At 41.9% G+C, this 8,937-nt stretch overlaps 1 protein-coding gene across 1 annotated transcript in view; it reads left to right on the top strand.

The window, feature by feature from the left end:
* Positions 1-4,207: 4,207 nt before the first annotated feature.
* The window catches only part of JAKMIP1 (janus kinase and microtubule interacting protein 1), a 139,940-nt gene continuing 135,210 nt past the window's right edge, over positions 4,208-8,937 (top strand). Inside the window, exons 1-2 of the mRNA XM_039728855.1 lie at positions 4,208-4,342; positions 4,919-5,062. The gene's annotated coding sequence lies outside the window, so the exon portion shown is untranslated. The remainder of the gene's footprint in view (positions 4,343-4,918; positions 5,063-8,937) is intronic.

The following is an 8,937-nucleotide window of genomic DNA, read 5'->3' as shown; positions in this document are numbered from 1 at the left end:
TCCTTATTAGAAACTGAAATTTGTAACACATGCTATTTCTGTATATTATACCATCACCCACCTAAGGCAGAACCCATCACTAGGGTGAGAAAAATGGGAGAACATCTCCAAGAAGATACACTGCAACTTGTCATGTCAGTGTTTTGACCATTTGTAAAAGATTAGATTCTGACTACGTGTTGTTTAAAGAATTTATACAATGCACACACAACTTGTGGCAGGTGTGGGCAGGTTCTGACCTTGGCCAAACCTTTACTGGTCCCACCTTGTGAGCTGTACACACCAGCACCACTTCCCCTTTGGTACAGCAGACACACATCCTGTGTTTTGAAATTCAGCAGCATGTTAGGTGATTTATTTTTTTTTTGCATGTGTTGGTGCCACTACGAATTTTGTACACAACTGCACAGCAAGACAGATTCTCTTGGGGTGTGTAAAAGGCACCTCTGCTCCAGGGCCAAGGTAGCCTTGCCAGAGATTCGCCCACAATGCAGAGAGGGAGCCCAGGCATCCCCTACACAGACACTTAGCAGCCAGCTCTCTGAGCAAAACACATCTCAAGTACAGAAAATCAGGCCAGCTCTTTCCAGCAGGCTTGAATCTGAATATAGTGTTGCTTAAAAAAACTTAAATGAATGCTAAAACATGACTTAAATGCAAATCCACTGCAAGTTTCACAATACCACAATAACTTAGAAGAATAAACCTCATTCCATTTCAATGACTCTGAATCTCCCAGGCTTTCTGAAGGAGATGTCTTGAATCCAACTTTTCTAGAAAAGTAATTCCCATAAAAGATCACACCCAAATCCTTTAAAGTGCACAATTACAGTCAGTCAACTTAAGGTTCCCCCTAAAAGAAATTTTCTCTTGCTTGTCCCAAGCAGTATTAACATTCATAATAATCAGTGCTGTAAGAAGTTTTAAATAGAACCATATATTGTACATAATTGTTGTACTGTTGCTATGCACTATTATATAACTGCCTGCAGATGGCTGCATTTCAATGGGAAAAAACCACACTGTATAAAAAACCCTGTTATTTGAGTGTGTATTTCTAATTTCTAAATAATAGTATTGATAATATTAACAATAATAACAACAACAATAATAAAAAAATAATCAATGCACCCCTTTTACATTTACGGGGCAAATAGGCTGGTCCCCTCTGTGTAAAACAGTTTCAAATGTGCTCTAGGATTTTTTTAAAAATAAAATAATGTAAAAGCTTAAGGCATTACAAAAAGAACTGAAATTTAAAAACTTCTCATGCTTTGAGTTTTAACCGAATAGGAGCACTACCTCTGTTTATAAGAGATTTTTATTTGGATTAAAAGGCAAAATTAGAGCAAGGAGTCTGATATTCTTCTGCTAGTCTGCCATCTTAAAGCTCTTTAAAATGAGAATATCAATATTAAAAATGAATTAACTTTTCAATTATGGCCTGTCCTTGAAATTTTGTTTTGCTTTCTACTTAATATAGTTACTGCAGCATGAGTGCAATAAAGTCAAAGTGCTTCTAATTCTAAATTGCGTAGGTGTAAAGTTACCAGAAGGTTTTTAGGGCATTTTTAAAGTGTTGCTTTGAAGAGTCAGTTTTATTCCTTCTGAAATAAATGAAGAATTTACATTGATTTTTAAGGAATTCAGAACAGAGCCGAGTATTGTCTTGCTGATGTCTCACATACCACTTTTCAGATCTTCTGATCTTCATTCTTCTTTACCAGTCACTAATAGCAGAGGTAGGAAGCTGGTAACACACTAGCCAAACAACAGCAGTAATACAGCGGATAGCTGGGCAAAATATTTCTCTTCCTTTGCTGACATCTTCTGTATTTCACAGCTCCACACTCTGTTTGTGTTGTTCAGAACCTTCCCACACCAGCAGGGACACCACAGTCACCAGGACATATCAGAATTAATTCTTGGCTGACCCACCACATTCCAGTGTGAACTTGGGCTTGACCCAGTAGTTTTCTTCCAGTAAGATACAACACTGCTGTAAATAAACAGGCAAACAAAAGCCAGGACAGATTACAAATCTTTACTTTCACCTAATTTACCAGCCTTTTGTCTATTCCATGACCACAAACAGCACTTGTTCTTTGGGGATGGGACCATCTTTACAGTAAATCTGTGCAGCACAGACAGTGCAGGGTGTCCCTCAGCTTCCAGATATTAGTGGATATCAAAGTCCCAGCTCTCAAAAGAATGCTTTAGGGCTCATGGAGTGATGGTTGCTCTCCAGCTGAATGGAACAGCAGGTATTAGAGCCATGTCTGACAGGAAGATAATATTTTTGACTCTGTGCAGACAAGATAATCACCTTACTTTTAAATTAAATCAAATTCATGTTAATTAAAAAAAAAGCTGAAACATTTATATTAATGAAAAATACTGAGAAACAAAGTGCTATCTAAAATACAAACTAAAATATAAAGTGCTATAGTTTCTTCTTTATTTTCAAGTAATTTAATGTGAAAATTATTTAATAAGAAAATATTTTGCATGCAACAACCCTATGCACCAAACCATTACAAACAAATCCTATACAGAACATCCTGCTTTTTTTCAGAACACAACACTGCATCCTTGCACAAGACATAACACTAATATAACGCCATGGATAAATTATTTATGAGCTCCAATTTCCTCTCTCCCTGACCAAGGCCAGAACTAAGCCCCCACATTCCTACTCTTATGAAGAACACTTAGATAGCAGCTAAAGCATAACAAGCTGCTTATTCTGGTTTCATTAATCCAGACTTGGAACACAACCACTAATAAATGTGTTGGCATTTTTTAAAAGCCTAAGTATCAAACATTTATACCTGAAATTTTCTTAGAAAATGGTAAAAATTAACTGTATGAAGTAATTAACACCATCTGGGACATTCAATTTGTATTGATTTTGAAATCAAAACAGCATTTTCTCTTACAGAGAAGGAACTTTTGGGGTTATTCTGGCTACAAGAATTCCTTTAGGTCTTGTTTGAAATGCCTCCTTTTGGAAAGAGATTTAAGTGTTGCTCCACACAACCCAGCAATGCATATACTTTTGGGGTTATTCTGGCTACAAGAATTCCTTTAGGTCTTGTTTGAAATGCCTCCTTTTTGGGAAGAGATTTAAGTGTTGCTTCACACCACCCAGCAATGCATAGTCCCTTTTAGTCTCATAAGGTGTTTCTGTTTAATTGCCTTGACTGTTAAAATGTGCATTCCGATTTGGATTTTAATCATTCAGTGTGGCCATCAATGGAGTTAGTTTTATCTGAAATACTGAAGTGTTCCTTTCTCAAATTTCTGTGCCTGTGATGCTGCCCTGAGCTGTCTCTCTGCTGAACTCCATCAATCTACTTCTTTGAGCATGTTCTGAAGCTGATGCATGTTTCTTGTATGTTGTGATGCCTGTTCAAATTTCTTTTCCCATATCCATCTTGTCTTTTCAAACTAAGTACAAACCTAGCACTCCAGCAGCAGCAACAACAGCAAAACAAATGGACTGGTAAACTTGTTTGTTTTCTCCTTGATTTGGGGCCAGTTTACACAAATACTGCATAAACCATCAATATAACAGTGAGCCTGTTGTCATGACCGTTCCCAATCCCTGAGGTCTTGGTGCTTGGCTCACAGAAACACATTTCTGCTGCATTCACTGGGTCATCACGGAATCTGGATCAACAGAAATATAGCCACGAGCAGCATTTCAGTAAAGGTGCGTTCACAGCCGATGCACATCGGCACGGAGGAGTCAGTCTGGTTTGAAACCTCCAGCAAAGCCTGGGCCCGGGAGCCTCAAACTCTTCCGTTCTGACAAAAGAACGAGGTTTTAAATGACATCAGGATTCACAGGCGTCGGGCAGCTGAGCTGATCTGACAACTCCGTGCCTAATTCTTGTGTGACATAAAAAATTAAACGGGTCCATCCCCTCGGCACTCTGTGCCGCACCTGCTGAAGCGGGGGCCGAGCGAGGGGCCCGGTCCCCATGGCGCGCACGGCACCGGCCCCGTGCGGGGCGGCTCTCCCGGAGCCGCAGCCCCAGCGCGGCTCCAGCGCGGCTCCAGCGCGGATACACCGCGGATCCAGCGCGGATACACCGCGGCTCCAGAGCGGCTCCAGCGCTGCCGAGCGCGGGGCGGGGCCGCGGCAGGGCCCGGCCGCCGCCGCCCCCGAGGGCGGGCCGCCGGTGACAGCTGGGGAGGGACCCGGCGCCGGCAGCGAGGTGCGGCTGCCGGGCGGTGCTTCGCCGCTTCTGTGTCCGCATCGCGGCAGCGGAGCCCCCCGGGAAGGAGCGGGCAGGGGCTCGGCCGGGCCCTGCCGCCGTCGCCGGCCGCGGAGAGGGTGAGTGGCGGCGGGCACGGCTGGGTGATGCGGGGGCGCGGCAGGGGACGGAGGACGGAGGGACGGAGGGATGGATGGAGGGAGGATGCTGCCGCGCTCGGAGACTTTGGTCGTGCGAGGTGCCTAAGGGGATAAAAGTGCATCCCGGGGCGGGGCGAGGCTGTGCCCCTGTCCGCTCGCCCGTCCGTGCCGGTGACCCGACGGGCGAGGAAGCCTCGGGAAGGGCGCCGGTCCCTGGCGGGGCAGGGCTGCGTGTCCCCAGGCGGGCGAGGCGGCTCCGGCCCTCCCGCAGCTCCCCCGCAGCCATCAGCGGGCCGGGGCGCGGCCGCGGGGGGGCCGGCTCCGCTCCGGGGCTCCGTGTGCTCCCACCCCCGCCGGTCCCCGCGGCTCGGGGCCGTGACCGTCCGGAGCATCCCGGGCTGTACCTGCGCTGCCGGGGTGCCGGGGCAGCCTCCGGGGCTGGCACTGCTCCTGCAAGCCGGGTCCTGCTGCCAGGGATGTTCCAGGAGCCAACCCGAGGCCTGTCCTTGGAGGGCTGGCAGGATGAGGCCTTTATTTTTATTTTTTTTTTTTCAGGGTGCTGGCTGGCTCATATTTACATAATATCTCTGCTTAAATGTGACCTCGTCCCTAATTGGAGGCTTCCTTTCCATTTTCTATGGCAACACTACAGAACAGATCACTCCAGTGGGCTGGATCTGAGGAGTACCTGCACACACTGTAATTTTTCTCTCTTGGTTCCCCATCAAGACTGGTTTGTTCTAGTGGATGGGTGAGATTTTAAAAAAAGTTCTTTCCATCAGCCCTTAAAGCAGTGGCTAGGCCTGCAAGTCACTGCATATTTGCAGGATCTCTAAATTAGAGGAGGATGAACACAGGCTTGACTAACTAGCAAGAATTGTTTTTGTTAGGTATTTACATATTTGCTAGCCTTACAAATGACTTCCATGTACCACACTGCTTAATCAAAACAATCATAAGAAGTGATGTTAATAATAACTGACTGTATCCATTTATTTTAAAATTAATAAAATCATTAGAAGAAGAAAGAAAAGAAATCCTAGCAAATTTCGTAAGGGGGAAGGAATTGAAATCGACTTCATTCAGAGATTCTTTCTGCTCAATGAGATCCCTGCCCTCTGCTTAGAACCCATCGTGTATACACAGTAATGTCTCTTCTCACACGGTTGGTCTCACTGACAGTAAGGTTGATGTGCCTATATATTTATGCAGGAGTTCTGGATTCTGTAATGCTTATTAAGGTCTGCTGTGTTTCATCTCTCTGAGATGCCAGCTTCAGTTTCAGGTTTTATATGGAAAGGGTGAATATCTTTGTGTTGATTTTCCAAAACCTGCTGAAAATAAGTGTTTTGTGATTGTAAGACCCACTAATTCATGGTGCATTTAGGCAGGAAGGTTCTTCTAAAGACCTTAAAATTTTGCCTTAATTATCTTTTGACATGGTGTTTTTGTTCTGCATTGAAAAAAACACGTGCCTTTTTGTTAATAATGCTAAAATTAGTTACTGTGATACAAAAGCTGGGATACTGTGTATGGCTTAGAACATTTGTTTTCTGTCTCTGCTCTGTTTTGCTTCTTGGTTCACTGGGATGACTTTGTTTCTTGCACCTGAGGTAGTGTGGGGTCTTTTGAGGTTTGAGCTCTTTGTTTCTGGATGGGTGCATGTAATTAGGTCATTAATACAAATCTAATCTTTGAATAGATATACTGGAGATTTAAACAGAAGGGCCAAGAATCTTGGATCTTGTGGAAGAGGTGATTCTTCTTTTGGGTGGAGAGACTACAGCTGGGAGAGGTGCTCAAGTTCAAGGAGGCCACTCCTGGGACTCCTTCATGAGGCACTGGGGCTTGTGTGTAGAGATTTGCCTAACATATTTAAGTTCTCCTGCATGTAGATGAAGGCTTTTTATTTCCATTTGCTTTTTGGAAATGCTCTGCTCTGAGCAATGCTTGCTCTCCACTTAAATGGATGCTCCTTTAGTGTCTTAGATTGTTGTTACAGGAATGCAAGAGTTGGAAATATCCTCAAAAGAGGCCATGTGTTGAACCTGAGGTATAAATGAGGCTTGAACTGGAAGAGATGTGCTCTATTAAAATGTTCATTCCAAGACATGGTGATGGAGCAGAGGTTTCTTAAGATTCTTCTCTCAGAGGTCCATCTCATTCAAGCTCACGTTTTGTTTTCCATTGTTAGTACCTTTATGTCCACAGCACCATCTTCATTGCAGTTCATCCCAGCTCTGCTGTCACTTTCTGCCTTTAAGTATCATTTGTCAGTATGCAAATGTTTATAGTTACTTCCATGTATAGAGTTCTTTTTATTGTAGAACATTTTGGTTGGATTATGATAGAAGATGGGAGATGTAGGAGTAGCAAGTATATGAAGAAGGAAACGGGCCTGGGCTGTATTTCTGGATTGTGCAAGCCCAGATGGAGCTGGCATAAATACGTGTTACGGAGCAGAAAATACTGAAGAATGTGAAATTGGATTGCCCCTTTGTATAAAAACAAAGTTGGTTGCATGCTGCCTCTGTGTAAGAAGATATTTGGTCAGGTACAAGTGATCATTGTGTCTCCATTTATTAATTTTGAACCAAAGTTGCTCTGCCATCAAAGAAAGGATACATCAAACCCTTCCTCATGTCCTTGTCTGTAATCCTGATTTTTTTTTTCTCTCAACTTTCATTAACTCTGTTTTGCTTCATTTTGAAGGCACAATATTCAGAATACACACAAAGCCTCCTTGATTGCAGCTCTGTACTGATATACACAAACACATTCCATTTCTTGTTTCTCATTAAAAAAAAAATCCATATTTAGAACAATTGTTAATTTAGGGTACTTATTGCAATGTTACTCAGCATTAGCAAGGAAAATCCATTTCATGGTCATTGTTTTCTTCACATGGCATAAAATATCTTGAGTTAATGATCTAAAAAATTGTGGTTTTTTCCATCTTGGGAAGTTTTACTCCTATATGCAAATTTTGTTTCTTCTGTTTAGTTTCTGCAAAGGTTTTTCAAAATAGCAAACTTTATCAGCCCTAACTTCAGTAATAGGGAAAAATCTGTAGTAGTTCAATCGAAGTGATGCAGATTCATTGTCAGTGAGGCAAAATATAACCACAGTAGTAGTTTAAACTAACTTTTCATTCATTCTTTTTTTCCACAATACTTCCATTCTTTGCACATTATTGTAAATGATAGAACTTTGTCTTTGGCAGATGGAATGCTTTTGTAGGCCTTTCTTAGAAATCACTGAAACTTGGTTGGTTACTTCCTTACTTGCAATATTTCATCACTTTGTCTAATAAGAATGGCAGCTGAAGAGAATCTTCTGCCGTGTGCTGTGGTGGGTGAGGTCTTCCCCTTTTCCTCCCAACACAATCCAAGCTCATAGATCTGGCATTTAATTCCACAGCTGCCTTTGGGTTTGATGCATTCTTTCTTTACCATACAGGCTCTCAAACACATGCATAAATGCACATGAAGAGCCAGATGTATTTGGGATGCTCTCACCTGGAGCTCTTAAGTTGGACAGGAATTGATAAGGTGCTTGATGTAGTGAGGAATACAGTGGAAATTTCATTAGTTTATTTTTGTTGGGTTAATTCACAGAAACTTGTAGTCAGTCTATATCTTGTTCACAATGAGAAATTACATGTCAATAAACACAAAGATATAGAGTGTTAATTTCTAATTTATCTTCAAATAATTGGTTTTAAGAGCGGGTTACCTGATGCGCATTTTATAAAAACACATACATACACATGAAGTTGTTTGGGTGCTTTCCTGTTAACATGCTGAATAATCCAATATACTGAAACCAGCTTCTACAGGTAAAAGTGAAATTGAAGCAAAAATAATTTAAATTGTGTAATGTTTAGAAGTAATGAATAGACTTTTTTTGTAGTTGTTATGCCATGCTCAAAAAGCACAGTCAACATTGGTTTGCTTTGTTTGGACTTTACTTTGTTTTTAGTGGAAGGTGGCTGAAGGACATCTTTGCTTTGTTCTGATAATAAGAGAACTTTGATGTAAATATTAGTGAATTTGTTTCTTGCAGATGTTTTTAAAAACCTATATATTTAATCTGCAAGCTGGCATTCTGTAATCAGTGTAAAATTAAGAGAGGAGCTATTTATATTAAATGTATTTGTTCATGTGTTGCTTATTTGTTCCTTACTAAATGCTGAATGTAGCCACAACTATAGGAGGATCAAGATGTCTCTCCTAGCTCTTTGAAGTTTCTGTTCAGTTTTCTTCTCACTTTTAGCCCATCTTAACCCCCAGTTGCCCATTATCCAGCACCCTACCTTGACATTAAGGGAAATGAGAGATGTTTCAGAAAGTATGTTTTTTATATTTCCTAGAGCCATTTAAATTTAACTTGTATTTGACAAGACATTCTGATTGAAAGCTTGGAGTTGCCCTTGTGATGGTGTTACCTTTCCATGCAGGAAGGAAGTGTCAGTAGAGTCACACAGCTGCATTTTGCAGTTTCACTTTTGGTTTAGTGCAGATGCTCAGCATGTGCTGCAGATGAAATGCTTGGCTTCCTGGGTGTAACCTCAA

Source organism: Passer montanus, unplaced genomic scaffold, assembly GCF_014805655.1.
Source record: "Passer montanus isolate IOZ18808 unplaced genomic scaffold, ASM1480565v1 scaffold67, whole genome shotgun sequence".
Lineage (NCBI taxonomy): Eukaryota > Metazoa > Chordata > Aves > Passeriformes > Passeridae > Passer > Passer montanus.
The sequence above is the reverse complement of the archived record's forward strand: the minus strand, read 5'-3'. Positions and strand labels throughout refer to the sequence as shown.